Source organism: Cetorhinus maximus, chromosome 9, assembly GCF_964194155.1.
Source record: "Cetorhinus maximus chromosome 9, sCetMax3.hap1.1, whole genome shotgun sequence".
Taxonomy (NCBI): Eukaryota; Metazoa; Chordata; class Chondrichthyes; order Lamniformes; family Cetorhinidae; genus Cetorhinus; species Cetorhinus maximus.
In genome coordinates this window covers 111,349,956-111,367,747 of record NC_135887.1, presented here as the reverse complement: position 1 = coordinate 111,367,747, position 17,792 = coordinate 111,349,956, and positions in this window count along the sequence as shown.

Here is a 17,792-nt window from a genome sequence, read left to right as displayed (position 1 = left end):
AAGTGTGGTCTTATCAATAACCATGGGTGATTTTAATCTATATATAAACTGGAAAAATCAGATTGGCAGTAGTAGCCTGGATGAGGAGTTCATAGAATACTTTCGAGATAGTTTTTTTAGAGCAGCACATTCTGGAATCAACAGGAGAGCAGGCTATTTAGACTTGGTATTGTGTAATGTGACAGGATTAATTAATCCTCTCAGAGTGAAGGCACCCCTACACCCCTAGTGACTACAATATGATTGAATTTTACATCCAGTTTGAAAGGGAGAAGAGTGGGTCTAAGACTAGTATTTTAAACTTAAATAAGGCCAATTATGTGGGCATGAAAACTGAGCTAGCTTAATTGAATTGGGACACTAGGCTAAAGGATAGATAATAGAGAAGCAGTGGCAGACATTTAGGGGGATATTTCAGAATACTCAGAATAAGCATATTCCTACTATGAAGAAAAATTCTAAGGGGTGGACCGACTATCCGTGGTTAACTAAAGAAGTTAAGGAAAGTATCAAATTTCTACCCAGCTCAGAACTCAATGCCCAGATTTCTTCAATAAACAACAAAATGATTGGTTTATTATAAAACCAGACTTGTCAAGTAGAAAGGCAAAGCTTATAAACATACAATATGAAATATGAAAGTACAGAATGTACTGGATGAGGAGTTCGTAGAATGCTTTTGAGGTAGTTTTTTTTAGAGCAGCATGTTCTGCAACCAACCAGAGAGCAGGTTATATTACACTTGCTATCGTGTAATGTGTCAGGAAAAAACATGTAACTGTGCAAAGATGAGTGGCAGGTCAGACGATTGATCAGAATATAAAGAACGGCAGAGAATGACTAAAAGTTTAATCGAGATAAAGAAATTAGAGTATGAGAGGAAGCTAGCTAGAAATGTGAAAACGGATAGCAAGGGTTTTTAAGGGTGCTTAAAAGGAAAACAGTGAGTGTTGGTCCTCTAGAGAGTGACACTGGGGAGTTAATAATAGGCAATAAGGAAATGGCAGGTGAAGTGACCAAATATTTTGCTTCTGTCTTTACTATAGGGGATACACAAAGCATTCCAGTAATAGCTGTAAATCAGACTGTGGAAGGGAGAGGAGAACTTGGTGAAATTACAATCACTAGGGAAGCGGTACTGAGCAAACTGATGGAGCTGTGGGCTGACAAGTCTCTGGGTCCTGATGGACTTCATCCTAGGATCTTAAAAGAGATGGCTAATGAGGTGGCATTGGTGTTAATTTTCCAAAATTCGCTAGATTCTAGAAAGGTTCCATCAGACTGGAAAGTAGAGGATCTCTATTCAAGAAGGGAGGGAGGCAGAAAACAGGAAACTATAGGCCAGTTAGCTTCGCTTCATGGGGAAGGTGTTAGAATCGATCATTAAGCTGAGTACTTAGAGAAACTCAAGGTAATTGAGAAGAAGAGTCAGCGTGGTTTTGTGCCAGGGAAATCAGGCTTAACCAATTTATTGGAGTTCTTTGAAGGAGTAACATGCACCGTGGATAAAGGGGAGCCTGTAGACGTGCTGTGCTTGGATTTCCGGAAGGCATTTGGTAAGGCGCCACATCAGAAGTTATTGTGGAAAATAAAAGCTCATGGTGTAGGAGGTATATTAGCATGCATAGAAGATTGGCTGACTGGCAGAAAACAGAGAGTATGCATAAATGGACCTTTTTCTGATTGGCAGAATGTGATGAGTGGAGTGATGCAGGGGTCTGTGCTGGGGCCTCAACTTCTAACAACTTATATCAATGGCTTAGATGAGGGGAGTGAAGGCATGGTAGCTAAATTTGCAGATGACACAAAGATAGTTAGGAAAGTATGTTGTGAGGAGGATGTAAGGCGTTTGCAGACAGATATAGATAGGTTGAGTGAGTGGGCAAAAATCTGGCAGATGGAGTATAATATAGGAAAATGTGAGGTTGTTCACTTTGGTAGGAAGAATAAGAAAGCAGAGTATTCTTAAATGGGAAACAGCTGCAGAATTCTGAGGTATTGAGGGATCTAGGTGTTCTAGTGCATTGAGTCACTAAACGTTAGTATGCAGGTACAGCAAATAATTAAGAACAAAAACAGAATTACCTGGAAAAACTCAGCAGGTCTGGCAGCATCGGTGGAGAAAAAAAGAGTTGACGTTTCGAGTCCACATGACCCTTCAACAGAACTGAGTGTAGTTAGGAGAGGGGTGAAATATAAGCTGGTTTAAGGTGGGGGGCGGGGGGAGAGAAGTTGAGGGTGGGGTGGTTGTAGGGACAAATAATTAAGAAGACTAGCGGAGTACTATCCTTTATTACGAGAGGAATTGTGCATAAAAGTAAGGATGTTATGCTTCAGTTATACAGAGCATTGGTGAGACTACATCTTGAACATTACGTGCAGTTTTGGTCCCCTTATTTAAGGAAGGTTGTAAGTGCACTGAAGGCAGTTCAGAGGAGGTTAACTAGATTGATACCTGGAGGAATGGTTAGACAGACTGAGCTTGTTTCTATTGGAGTTTAGAAGAGTGAGGGGTGACTTGATTGAAGTATATAAGATCTTGAACAGTATTGACAAAGTAGATGTGGAAGGGATGTTTCTTCTTGTGGGTGAGTCCAGAACTAGGGGGCACTTTTTTAAAATTAGGGGTCGCCCTTTTAGGTCAGAGGTGAGGAGAATTTTTTTCTCTCAGAAGGTTGTGCGACCTTGGAACTCTCTGCCTCTGTAGACGATGGAGGCGGGGTCATTGAATATTTTTAAGGCAGAGGTAGACAGATTCTTGTTAGGCAAGGGAATCAAAGGTTACCGGGGTTAGATGGGAATGTGAAATTCGAAACACAAACAGATCAGCCATGACCTTATTGAATGGCAGAGCAGGCTCGAGGGACCGAATGGCCTGCTTCTGCTCCTATATCGTATGTTTGCCAATGTTTGATACAGGTTTAGCATAACTTCCCTACTTTTCAATTCCATCCCCTAGAAATAAACCCCAGTGCTTGGTTTTTCTTGTTTCATGGCCACATTAACCTGTGTTGATACTTTTTAATGATTGGTGAAATTGTTCTTTGCTCCCAGGTCCATTTGCTCCTCTATTCTATTTAGATTCTTATTTTCTAAGTAATATGTGGTCCTCCTTATTTTTCTTGCCGAAATGTAATCCCTCACATTTGTCTATGTTGAAATTCATTAGCCAATTATATGCCCATTCCGCAAGTTTAATGAATATCTTCTTGTCAGTTGTTAAGTCCTCCTCAGAATTGACTTCCCACTGCCACCCACCCCCCCGCCCCCCCCACCACAACACCACTTCCCCCACAATTTGTGTTGTCCGCAAATTTAGAAATTGTATTTTGATTCCTTAGGCATAAATTGTGAGCACAACAGTGGTCCCAGCACTGATCCTTGTGGGACCCCACAATCCAACTTTTGCCATTTAGAATCATGAATCCATAGTATTCTGAGTAATTCTGGGCTCCACTCCTTAGGATGAAGATACAGGTCTTGGAAGGGCTGGATTTTCCTGAATGATACCTGAACTCCAGGGTTTAAATTGTGAGGAGAGATTCCAAAAACTACAACAGCAGCAACTTATACTTGTATAGCGCTTTGAACATAATAAAACATCCTAAGGTGCTTCACAGTAGCATTATAAAGCAAAGTACCAAACCACATAAGGAGGTAATAGGGCAGATGACCAAAAGCTTGGTCAAAGTGGTAGGTTTTATGAAACTAGACTTGTATTCCCTGGAATTTAGGTGGTTAAAGGGTGATTTGATCAAAGTTTTCAAGATATTAAGGGGTGCCGACAGAGAAACTATTTCTGCAGGTTGGGGAGTCCAGGACTAGGGGATGTCTCAAAATTAGAGCCAGAGCTTTCAGGAGTGAAATTAGAAATCACTTCTACACATAACGGATGAAAGAAGTTTGCAATGCTCTTCTGCAACAGCAATTAATTCTGGATCCATTGTTAATTTTAAATTGGCGATTGATAGATTTTTGGTAACCAAAGATTTTGAGGGAGAAAGGCGGGCATCTAGAGTTAGGTTACAGATCAGCCATGATCTCATTAAATGGTGAAACAGGCTCGAAGGGTTAAATAGGCCCACTCTTGTACTTATGTTCCTATGTTCCACAACTGCTACCTCAAAGGTGAGAAAGCTACCTGCTGAGTCATGGCTGGTGACTGAGCCATGTTTATAATTGCCCTGTTCCATGGTAAGATTCTCTTGTGCGTGTGATGCTGTGGGAGTACTGAGTCTGTAATTTATTTAAACTGAATGCAGCTGCCTCCTTCAGCTTGCCCTGGCATGCTGCCTCTCCCTCTGCCCTAGGACCTGGCACTCACAACAAGCAGCTGCAGACAGAGTGAGTGAGAGCAGATTGAACAAGTGCAGGCTGGAAGATCATCTAAAACAGGCTGAGACTCTGGACAAGATGTGTGGGGGAGGGGTCCTGTCTAGCTATTCTAATCCTTTCAAATCCCCACTGCAGAGATTTGAGCACATAATCCAGGTTGACGCTCACAACCAGGGACTCACAGCTCCCAGTACTGAGGGAGCGCAGCACTGTCAGATGGGTAGTACCAAGGGAGTGCTGAGAAAGTACTGCACTGTCAGAGGGTCATTACTGACAGAGTGCTGCACTGTCACAGGATCAGTACTGAGGGAGTGCGAGTACTGCACTGTCAGAGGGTCAGTATTGAGGGCGTGCTACACTGCCCAAGAGGCAGTACTGAGGGGCCAGGATTTTTCAGTTGGCTTGCTGGGGTGGGCCCGACACGCCGGCACATAAAATGACGTGTGATGACGTCGGGCGTGCGTCCCAACATCATCGCGCTGTCTCGCGATATTCCTTTCGGCGGGCATGCGGCAGATCGGCTGCGCACCCGCCGATAATTAAAAGGCCTATTACGGCCATTAAGGAACTAATTAATTTCAAATTTACGCTGCCCGTCCAACCTAACGGTTGGCGGGCAGGCGAAAAGGCCAAGCGGCCTTTACATTTTTTAGGAAACCTCATCTATGAGCGGGATGAGGTTTCTGAAAATTTTTACAAATTGAATAAAAACTTCTTTTGAAAAATAAAAACGTCCCATCTCATGTGACACAGCCACATGAGGGCACATGTTCAATTAAATTTTTACTGAATTTATTTATTGTTTTCAAAAGCGCTTCAATCTCCCTGAGGCAGTTCCGTGCCTCAGGGAGACCTTGCGCGCAAAGGAGTGCGGGACCCGGCTCTCCGTCCTCCCCACGCCCACACAGGTAGTGCTGAGTGCTACTGCTCGTGTATTGCACTGGGCGGCCTTACTCGGCCTGCCTGCGTAAAATGGCGGCGTGGAGCTGATTGCGGGCGGTGGTCGGCTCTGTGACCGCCCCTGCCCATTCCCACCAAGCCCGCCCAACATGGGAAAAATTCAGGCCAGGGAGCATTGCATTGTTCAAGGGCAGTACTGAGGGAGTGCTACACTGTCAGAGGGTCAGTACTGAGAGAGTGCTACATTGTCAAAGGGGCAGTACTGAGGTAGCGCTGCACTGTCTGAGGGGCAGCACTGAGGGACTGCTGCACTGTTCAAGGGCAGTATTGAGGGAGTGCTGCCCTGTCAGAGGATGTTATCGGGCTGCCTTACCCTGTGGAATGCAGTCTGACCCCATCTTAGGAGGGGCTGTCTTTTTCACAGATACTTTCTTCTCTTCCATCTCTCTTTCTATGACTCTGGCAGATTACTGCCTCCCACCTTTCTCTAACTGGGAGGTCAGGGCATTTTGATTGTAATCCCTCCTTTAAAGCATCAAGAGAAATAAGGTATGAGTGTGGTTGTTGTTTGTGCTGAACAGAAAAATCTGCTCCAGAAATGTTCGCATTCATTTATTTTTATTCACTCATGGGATGTGGGCATCGTTGGCAGGGCCAACATTTATTACTATCCCTAATCACCCTTTAGAAGATGGTGGTGAGCTTCCTTCTGGAACTGCTGCAGTCCATGTGGTGTGGTTACACCCTTGAGGTGGCAGCTATCGCAGGCCTGACGTTTAAAAGGGCTCACTGTCGCCGTGGGAAATCAAAGCTGGGTGGACGAGCAGTGGGGTCTGCTGCAATATTCAAAAGGGCCTATGAAATGTGCAAACAGCTACTGCTCACAGGAATAGACAGAATATAGCATCACTTTCCTAAGATCACAATGGTTGCACTGAATAAGACCATAAGACCATAAGCAGTAGTAGGCCATTTAGCCCATCGAGTCCATTCCACCATTCAATGAGATCATGGCTGATCTGCTAATCCTAAACTCCACTTTCCTGCCTTTTCCCCATAACCCTTTATTTCCTTACTAATTAAAAATCTGTCCATCTCAGCCTTGAATATACTTAACGACCCAGCCTCTACAGCCCTCTGTGGAAAAGAATTCCACAGATTCACCACCCTCTGAGAGAAGAAGTTCCTCCTCATCTCTGTCTTAAACGGGCAACCCTTTACTCTGAGATTATGCCCTCTGGTCCTAGACTCTCCCACAAGGGGAAACAACCTCTTAGCATCTACCCTGTCAAGTCCCCTAAGAATCTTATATGTTTCAATAAGGTCGCCTCTCATTCTTCTAAACTCCAATGAGTACAGGCCGAACCTACACAACCTCTTCTCATAAGAAAATCCCTCCATACCCGGAATCAACCTAGTGAACCTTCTCTGGATTGCCTCCAATGCCAGTATATCTTTCTTTAGATAAGGGAACCAAAACAGTTCACAGTATTTTAAATGTTGAATGGAATAACCCATGGTGCTGATGGTTTGGAATGTTCCCTTAAATTGGTGCATGAGCATGTCAGATTAATAACCCTAACTCACCATATGGTGGTGCCAGGAACTTAGAAATTACTGCAGCAAAAGCTCATCAGGATAAGCAGAGCCTAGAGCTCATTGTTGCTGAATATTCTCCCATGTGTTTTTCTTTAAAGTTTTTCCTGCAATAACGATAGCCTGCATTTATATAACACCTTTAATGTAGTAAAACATACCCCTCCTTCACAGGAATGCTATCAATCAAAATATGACACTGAGCCACATTAGGACATATTAATGGCTAAAAGAGATAAGTTTTAAGAAGTGCCTCAAGAAAGAAATGAGAAGCTGAGAGGTGGAGATGTTTAGGGAAGGAATTCCAGAGTTTAGGTCCCTGGCAGCTGAAGGCATGACCACCAGTGGTGGAGCGCTGAAAATCAGGGATGATCCCGATGATTCAGTCATCGACCTGAAATGCTAACTCTGTTTGTCCCTCCACAGATGCTGCATGACCTGCTCAGTATTTCCAACGTTTTCTGTTGTTTTAGTCAACAGTGGTGTCAGGAAGCCCTTCTTCACAAAAAGGGTAGTGGAAATCTGGAACTCTCCTTCCTAAGAAAGCTGCTGATCTCGGAGCCAATTGAACATTTCAAAACTGGGATTGATAAATTTTTGTTGGGTAAGGGTATTAGGGAGTACGGAGCAAATGGGTGTATCGCTGCCAAATGCTTGTCACAGGTGAGGACAGTTAGGAACACCTTAATGGCAGCTTATTTACCAATCTGTTGGGTGCACAAAGACTCAAAGGGCAAGTTCAGAAAGTCCCTTTACTCAGAGGACAGTTAAAATGTGGTACAAAGCGCTGCTAGAGCAGAATCCTTAAATTTCTCTAAAACGGAAGTAGTTCCTATAAAAATAAGAATCTTAAGAGGGAAAGGGAACAACTGGCTTCATCACCAGACACCAGCGCTGACCCTATCATTCTTTCCTCTCTTACCTTCTTCAGGTTAAAGCATTTAGTATCCACATTCATCCAGGAGGACAAGGAGGAGCTGAGGCTATGATCAACAAACTGCTTAGATAATTCGCAGAAGAGCCTGAGGGGGAGATGGGAGGATTATTTTACGCAGTGGGTTTTTGTGATCCAGAGTGCACTGCCTGAAAGGGCAATGGAGGCAGATTCAAGAGTAATTTTCAAAAAGGAATTGTGTAACTACTTGAAGGAGATAAATTTGCAGGGCTATTGGGAAACAACAAGCTGAGTGGGACTAATTGGATTGCTTCTTCAAGAAGCTGACACAGGCACAATGGGCTGAATGGCCTCTTTGCTATTATTTCATTTATTTAGCATGTGCATAGTCACAGAGCCAAGCAATAGGCTTGTCAGTGGCTCGATTGAGTTCTTTAAGCCCGCATTCAAGTTTAGTAAGCAGACACACCTCAACAATGTGAGCTGCAGCTTGGATAGTCCTGGTGACCCCACTGATGTTGGGTGGCTACACAGAGGCCTTGGCCTGTCCAGAAACAGGTTAAAAGAGCTCACTGCTGCCGTGGGAGATCAAAGCCAGGTGGACAAGCGATGGGGTGTACAATGAGAGAGCAGTTTCTGGTGGATGTTTTCTCCTGCCAGACCTCCTGCCATAGGTCCTCAGATGTTACTCCTCTGTAGTGGGATTAACCATATGGGGGTGGCATGAGGGGAGGCGGACTGCTGATAGGTTGAGAGGGTCCTTGAATAAGGGCAGACTTGGGTTGGAGTAGACCTTCTCCAGTAGCTTGCCTGTCGCAATTACCCCCCAAATGTGGGAGGTGGTGGTATATGGCAATGTTGCTCAGGACTGGAAGCCAGGGAAGGTGACTTGGTCAAAGAGTACCTGTGATAAGGCACATTGTTGAGCTGAGTTGCACATTGATAGGTTTGGTGTGGACACATTGGTACCATACTGGGGTGCAGTTTTCTGCAGTAGAGTACATGATGGCAAGATCAGAGGTCCTTAGGGTCTTGGCCTGTGATCCCCATGAGGTACCCACCAGTTTACTGGGAAGGCTGTTGAGGGTTTTGATTTTTCCTGCAGTCCCGAGGTGCGGTCAAGGGTGACGCTTAGATAAGCAGGTGAGGATTGTGCTTCAGTCTGTGGGATCCAGGGTGATGTTCAGTTCACTATTAGCATTGTGAAGGTGGAATGTGCTAGAGACTGTTTTAGGTGTTCGGTTTTAGACACCATGTCTTGCAGTAGTTGGCCAGCTTTCCAATATCATTGTTTAATGTACCTTCCATTTATGGGAAAGTCTGAACCTGGATGCCACAGTAGATGTCACTGACATTGATAAACATCTGGACAGGGTTGGGAGGTCGTTGGTGTACAAGTTGAACAGTTTGGGGCTAAGACCCTGGGGTACCCCATTCGCCTATTTCCTCCAGGCATTAGTCTTGTCACCCATATGCATCCTGAACTGTCTGTCCCGGAGTAGCAGTTCAATTGTGTCAGTAACCCAGGGAGGGAGAACTCTTGATATTTTGATAAGTAGGCCAATGTGCCAGACTGTATTGTACACTGCAGTGAGATCAAAGAAAATTGCTCCTGCTTTGAGATTCCTTTAAAGCTATTTTCAATGAAAGTGGTTACTGCAAGGACCTGATCACATGTACTTCTTCCTTGTTGAAAACCTGCTGTACTCACGATGTTCTCCACTTCTGGCTTGATCCACTCTAGGATTAGCCTCTCTACTACCTTGAAGCACACTGATGGCAGGGAGGTTGGCCAGCAGTTTGATGGTAAATTTGGGCCTTTGCCTGGTTTTGAGAGGTGGATGACTTTAGACATGCACCAGGATTTTGGCAGTCTTCCCTTGCGTATGACCCTTGTAAAGAATTGGATCAACAAGGAGCGGGCCTGTGGGCCAAGGTGTTTTAGGAACTCAGGGAGGATGTTGTCATAACCAGCAGCAGTTCCCGACTTAATGGTTTGTAGTACTTTGTCCAACTCCAGGGTGGTGAAGGGTTCAGATCTGGAGTTGTGCTGCCTATGAAGTGATCTCCACTCGCTCTGGATTTGCTTCTTCATTCATGTTTTCAGCAGTGCCTTTCCCATATGAAGGGGATATGGCTAGCTACCTGATTGGCATTTACAGATGGGTGGCTTGGTGTTAATGGTCGGTGGGCTGCTCTGAGATGACATAGGACTCTCCAACATTTTTGACTTGAGCGGGTGAAGTCCAGATCCTTTGTTGTCTCTTCGCTTCTAGCCCGGTGAGCACAGTCCAGTGTTACAATCAGATGGTCTTCACTGTAAAATTCTATGTTGGGAGGGATTAGGTCATGGAAGGATTTGTGGATGAAGAGAAGGACTCTAAAATCTATAAAAGAAAATACAGTAAGACTTTCACTTCTACAAGCACCTTTCATGACCTCAGGACAACCCACACCACTTTACAGCCGCTGTACTCACTGTTGTAAAATAGGAAATATATTGGAGGATGGAGAGCCAGGGAGCTGGCAGAGATTGCTGTGATAGGTGAATGAAACACTTTGTGTAAGGTAGGGAAGAGGGAAAAACATCCAATCTCACGTAGGTGGGTGTATGTCACCAATCAATTCACTGGGGAACAGTCCTATCTCAGACATTCCTGTCTGTGCTCTACCTGATTAAGAGCGGGAAAGCAATAGGAACAGTAGATGGCACTGCAGGACAGAGCCCAATACCTGCAACTGACCTGTCTCGTCTTTTAAGTGCATAGGGTTCTGAGATTTCAATCACAGTGTATAATTAATCTTACTTTCTGTAGGCAGTGATTGATAGAGAGCAGGAACAGAATACCTCAACCTTGCTGTGGAACCATCTTCCTCTGATTGGGCTACTCTATGAGCTTTGCTCACAATGGAAGGCATCTCACCTGATTACTTACCTGAGCTTCAAGTATTTAAGCAGCCAGCTGCTGCAAGGCCAATGCAATTCCATTTCCCTGTTTACCAGGTTATGAAAATCACAGAAGGGAATAGGTTGCATTCTTAAGTAGTTTAGGGGCGTTTTAATATTGAACCGCATTATGTAAAGCTCTAACTGCAAATATGCGTGACTCGACTAAAAAATAGAGACTTTCATCCTCATTTCTTTTAAGAAAAATGAAATGATGCTTGTGTTATTATTCTGCTGCTTCTTAGCAAACATAATTCAAGATTGTTCATGATGGGTAATGAATAGTAAGCAACATGAAACCCAACCTAAACTGCAAAAGGATGACTAATATCTATGACATGAACTTCCCAGTTCCACATTTATAGAAGAACTGTCTATGTAAACTGTCATGCTGTAATTACAGCCTCCCACCAGTAGAGGCATGGCAGCAATGACAGGGTGAAAGTTACATCAGAGCTTCATTATAAATATGGTCATAGGAATGTATTGTAGAAATATAAAAATGAAGACAGAATGCATTACATTGAAATTACAACACAGAAACAGTTCAACTGGTTCATGCCAGTGTTAATGCTCCACATGAATCTCCACCCACTGCTAGTCATCTCCCCCTATCAGCATATCCTGCTATTCATTTTGCCCTCATGTGCTTAACTAGCTTCCCTCAGTGCTGGCTTCTGACACTGCAGCATTACCTAAGTAGTGACCCTCCAACAGTGCAACACTCCCTCATTTCTAATCCTCTGGCAATGCAGTGCTCCCTTAGTGCTGCTCCTCCAACAGTGCAGCGTTTCCTCAATATTGACCCTCCATCAGTGCAGCACTTAATCAGTAATGACTCTCCAACAGTGCAGCATTCCTCCTCTACTGTATCTCTGACGGGGCTGTGCTTAATCAGTACTGACTCTCTGACCGTGCATCGTTCCCTCAGTAATGCCTCTACAACAGTGCAGTGTTCCCTCACAAGTGTAATGGGAGTGTAACATGGATTATGTTTTCTAATCTGGAGAGTAGGATTTGAATCCACAATCTTCTGACTCAAAGGTGAGAATGCTCGGTAGCCAGCATCTCATTGACGCTTGTGGGATTTTGCTGTGTGCAAATTTGCTGCCACAGTTCCTACATGTTCGTATGTTCATATGTGACAACAGTGACTACTCTTCAAAATACTTCATTGGCTGTAAAGCACTTTGGGACCTGAAGTCACGATAGGCACTTTAGAAATGCAAGTCCTTCTTACTTTAATACTCCACCTCTCAGGAGAATCCACTGCTAAAAGAAAGATAATGGAATTATAATCCTCCATTAGCTATTCATTAATTACTTACCTGCGGTGTGTTTACTGAATCACAGCAATTTATTTTGGCTAGTTTACTGTGAGTTTCCACGACTAATTTAATATTTTAAAAATCTTTTTCACCATCTGTGAACTTGAGGCCATCCAAAGCTCTGCTGTCTGTGTCTTAACCCTCAGCAAGTCCCGTTACCTATCATCCCTCGGCTTTCTGGCCTACATTGGTTCCGAGTCAAGAATGTCTTGATTTTAAAATTCTCATCCTTGTTTTCAAGTCCCTCCATTGCCTTGCCCCTCCCTATCTCTGTAATCTCCTCCAACCCCACAACCCTCCAAGATATCTGCATTTCTCTAATTCTGGCCTCTTGTCTATTCCCAATTATAATTGCTCCACCATTGGTGGCTATGCCTTCAGTTGCCTAGGCCCCAAGCTCTGGAATTCCCTCCTTACACCTCCCTGCCTCTCTACCTCGCTTGCCTCCTTTAAGACACTTCTTAAAACCTTACTCTTTGACCAAGCTTTTGATCACCTGACCTAATATCTCCTTAAGAGGCTCAGTGTCATACTTTGTTTTATAATGCTTCTATAAAACACCTTGGAATGTTTCATTACATTAAAGGTGCTATATAAATATAAGTTGTTTTTGTTGATCTGATTATATTGTGGGCTCAGTTGGCTAGAGTGCGATACAGAATGATGCCACTGGCATGGATTCAATCCCTGCACTGGCTGTGGTAGTTCATGGACCCTTGCCCCAAGCTTGTGGAGTAGTGCCCCTCAATCTATATAACCAATTATCTTCCTCGAATGGAGAGAGCTGCCTATGGCCCTTTGTGGACGAAGGCAAAAGGCGAATTACCTAACCTAAAATTGTCCATCGTGCTCTTGTCCCCAGTTCTCTGTGAGCTCACACTACATTAAATCTTTCCTTGCTGATTGAAACAGTGACTGTAGCACACTTTGAAGAGGAAGAGGCTGAAGTCTATACTAAAGCAACACGGCTGCTGTGGAGATGCAGAGATATTTGAAGGACATTTCGTTGCAGTGAATTTAAAAAGAACAAGAACACAGGTCAAATATTGAAATCTCTAAATCGCTGGTGACCATTGCTGTGACTTCATTGGTAATATACATCTTATTCATGTTTAACTGACTTAATAACAGAGTCAAATATGTCACATGGTGTGAAGAATAAACTGTAGGTCAGTAACATTTGAAGGGTAAACTCTGGATATATTCTGGGCTACTGCATGGCACAAGATGGTTAACATCAACTCAGAAAGAATTTTAACTTGCAGATACATAACAGACAGCAATATGTAAATTGGCTAAAGGAGAGACACATTACTAAATTTGACAATTTGCATAGAGATGTGAGCACCTTCCTCAGTTTACCTCAATTATGCAGCATTTAATTTGCAGTTTGTATACTCCAAGATCCTCACTCTTATCACTCTGACCCTCACTCTCATCATCCTGAGAACCGCAGTCCCATCACGCTGAGACCGTCAGTCCCATCATTCTGAAACCCAAGGTCTAATCATGCTGAGACCCTCACTCCCATCACATTGAGATCCTCACTCCCATCACACTGAGAGCCTCACTCCCATTATTCTGAGAACCTCATTACCATCACTGTGAGACCCTCACTCCCATCAATTTGGGACCCTCAATCCCATCATTCTGAGACCGTCACTCCCATCATTCTGATCACCACACTCCCATCATTCTGAGACCCTCACTCCCATCATTCTGATCACCACACTCCCATCATTCTGAGACTCTCACTTCCATCATTCTTAGACACGCACTCCCATCATTCTGATCACCACACTCCCATCCTTCTGAGACCCTCACTCCCATCATTCTTAGACACGCACTCCCATCATTCTGAGACCCTCACTCCCATCACTCTGACCCTCACTCCCATCATTCTGAGACCCTCACTCCCATCATTCTTAGACATGCACTCCCATCATTCTGAGGCCCTCACTCCCATCATTCTTAGACATGCACTCCCATCATTCTGAGGCCCTCACTCCCATCTCTCTGACCCTCACTTCCATCATTCTGAGGCCCTCACTCCCATCATTCTGATCCCCACACTCCCATCAACCTGAGACCCTCACTCCTACCACTCTGGGACCCCCACTTCTATCACTCTGACCCTTATTCCTATCAGAGATCCTCATTGTATAACTCGGATCCCTTCATTCCATCACTCTGAGACCCTCACTTGCATCATTCTGAAACCCTCACTCCCATCATTCTGAGACCCTAACCCATCACTCTGACCCTCCCTCCATCATTCTGATCCCCACACTCCCATCAACCTGAGACCCTCACTCCTACCACTCTGGGACCCCCACTTCTATCACTCTGACCCTTATTCCTGTCAGAGATCATCATTGTATCACTCGGATCCCCTCATTCCAACACTCTGAGACCCTCACCTCCATCATTCTGAAACCCTCATACCCATCACTTTGATCCTCATTCCTATCACTCTGCGATCATCACTCTCATCACTCTAAACCCCAATTCCCATCACTCTGAGACCCTCACTCCCAGCACTCTGAGACCATCACTCCCATCACTGAGACCCTCACTCCTATCACCCTGATCCTCATTCCCATCACTTTGAGACCCTCACTCCCCAGTCACTCTGGGACCCTCACTCCCATCACTCTGATCCCCACACTCCCATCACTCTGAGACCTTCACTTGCATCATTCTGAGACTCTCAATCACATCACTCTGAGACATTACCCCCATCACTTTGAGGCCCTCACTCCTATCACTTGGAGATCCTCACTCACACCAAGCTGATCAACTCATTCTCATCGCCCTGAGACCCTCAGTCCCATCGCCCTGATTCCCTCGTTCCCATCACTCTGAGATGCCTACTCCCAATACTCTATGGCCCTTATTCCCATCACTCTTGGGACCACTCTCCCATGATTAAGCCCCCCTCACTACCATCACTCTGATCCTCACACCCATAACCCTGATCCCCTGAATCCCACCACTCTGATGCCCTCACTTCCATCACTCTGAGACCCTCACTCCCATCACTCTGAAACACACATTCCCATCAATCTGACCCTAATTCCCTTCACTCTGATCCCCTCATAACCATCGTTTGATCCCATCACCCTCATCACTCTGAGATCCTCACTCCCATCATTCTGACCTTCACTCCCATCCCTCTGACCCTCACACATCACTCTGATGGTGTCCTCCCAACACTCTGAGCCCCTCATTCCCATCACTCTGACTGTAACTCCCATCATTCTGAGACCTTCACACTCGAGACACTCATTCACATCACTCTGATACTCACATCCCCCGTCATACTGGTCCCCTCACTCCCATAACTCTGAGACCCTCACTTGCATTATTCTGCAACCTTCACTTGCATCTTTCTGAGAGTTTCACACCCATCATTCTGACCCTCACACATCACTCTGATACCCACACGCCATCACGCTGAGACCCTCACTCCCATCACTCTAAGACTCTCATTCCCATCATTCTGGGACCCTCATTCCCATCATGCGGGTCCTCTCACTCCCATCACTCTGGTCTCCTCACTCCCATCACTCTGGGACCCTCACTACCATCACTCTAATCACCTCATTACCATCATTCTGAGACACTCAGATCCATCACTCTGAGACCCTCACACCTATCACTGAATCCCTCACACTCATCAGCCTGATCTCACACTCCCATCATTCTGAGATCGTCTCTCCCATTACACTTTCCCTTCACTCCTATCGCTCTTACCATCTCATTCCCATTGCTCTGAGATCCTCACTCCAATAACTCTGAGTCCCTCACTCCCATTAACCTGATTCCCTCACTCTCATCAGTCTGAGACCCTCACTTCTTTCACTCTGAGACCCTCATTCACAGAACTGAGACCATCATTCCTATCAGCTGGGTCCCCTCACTACCATCACTCTGAAACCCTCGCTCCCATCAATTTAGGACCCTCACTCCCATCAATCTGAGACATTCACTCCAATCACTTTGAATCCCTACTCCCATCGCTCTGAGGCCCACTCCCATCATTCTGAGACACCCACTCCCATCATTCTGAGAACCTTAATCCCTTCATTCTGATCACCACACTCCCATCACTCTGAGACCCTCACTCCCATCACACTGAGACCATCACTACCATCACTCTGAGACCATCACTACCATCACTCTGATCCCCACATTCCTATCATTCTGAGATCCTCACTCACATCATTCTGTTCCCCACACTCCCATCATTCTGAGACCCTCACTCCCATCACTCTGACCCTCACTCCATCATTCTGAGGCACTCACTCCCAACATTCTGAGACCCTCACTCCCATCATTCTGAGACTCTAACCCATAACTCTGACCCTCACTCCATTATTCTGAGACCCTAACCCATCACTCTGACCCTCCATTATTCTGATCCCCACACTCCCATCAACCTGAGACCCTCACTCCTACCACTCTGGGAATCCCACTCCTATCAATCTGACCCTTATTCCTATCAGAGATCCTCATTGTATTACTCGTATCCCATCATTCCATCACTCTGAGACCCTCACTCCCATCATTCTGAAACCCTCACTCCTATCATTTTGAGACCCTCACCTCCATCATTCTGAGACCCACACACCCATCACTTTGATCCTCATTCCTATCACTCTAAGGTCATCACTCGCATCACTCTGATCCCCAATTCCCACCACTCTGAGACCCTCACTCCCAGCACTCTGAGACCCTTGAGTGCCTCAGAATGATAGGTGAGGGTCAGAGTGATGGGAGTGAGGGTCTCAGAATGATAGGAATGTGGGGATCAGAGTGATGGTAGTGAGGGGACCCGACTGACAGGAATGACGGTCTCAGTTCTGGGAATGAGGGCCTCAGAGTGATAGGAGTGAGGGTCTCAGACTGATGAGAGTGAGGGAATCAGGCTGATGGGAGTGAGGGTCTCAGAGTGATTGGAGTGAGGATCTCAGAGTGATGAGAATGAAATGATAAGAGTGATAAGAGTGAAGGGATAGTGTAATGGGAGTGACGATCTAAGACTGATGAGTGTGAGGGGCTCAGCGATAGGTGTGAGGGTCTCAGAATGATGGGTCTGAGTGTCTCAGAGTGATGGGAGTGAGGAGACCAGAGTGATGGGAGTGAGGGGACCAGTGTGATGGGAAATAGGATCTCAGAATGATGGGAATGAGTGTCTTAGAGTGATGGGAGTGAGGGTCTCAGCGTGATAGGATGTGGGTATCAGAGTGATGTGAGTGAGGGTCAGAATGATGGGCGTGAAAGTCTCAGAGAGATGCAAGTGAAGGTTGCAGAATAATGCAAGTGAGGGTCTCAGAGTGATGGGAGTGAGGGGACTAGCGTAATGGGGTGTGTGGGTATCAGAGTGATGTGAATGAGTATCTTGAGTGTGAAGGTCTCAGAATGATGGGAGTGAAGGTCTCAGAGTGATGTGAGTGTGGGGATCAGAGTGATAGTAGTGAGGGTCTCAGTGATTGGAGTGATCATTCTGTGTCAACATTCTATGATCCTCACTCCCATCATTCTGAGACCCTAACCCATCACTCTGAGACCCTCCCTCCCATCACTCTGACCCTCACTCCCATCACTGAGACACTCAGGTGCATCACTCGGAGACCCCCACACCTATTACTCTGAGCCCCTCACATCCATCAGTCTGATCCCACACTCCCATCACCCTGATGCTCACTCCCATCATTCTGAGATAGTCACTCCCATTACACCATCCCTTCATTCCCATCACTCTTATCATCTCCTTCCCCTCACTCTG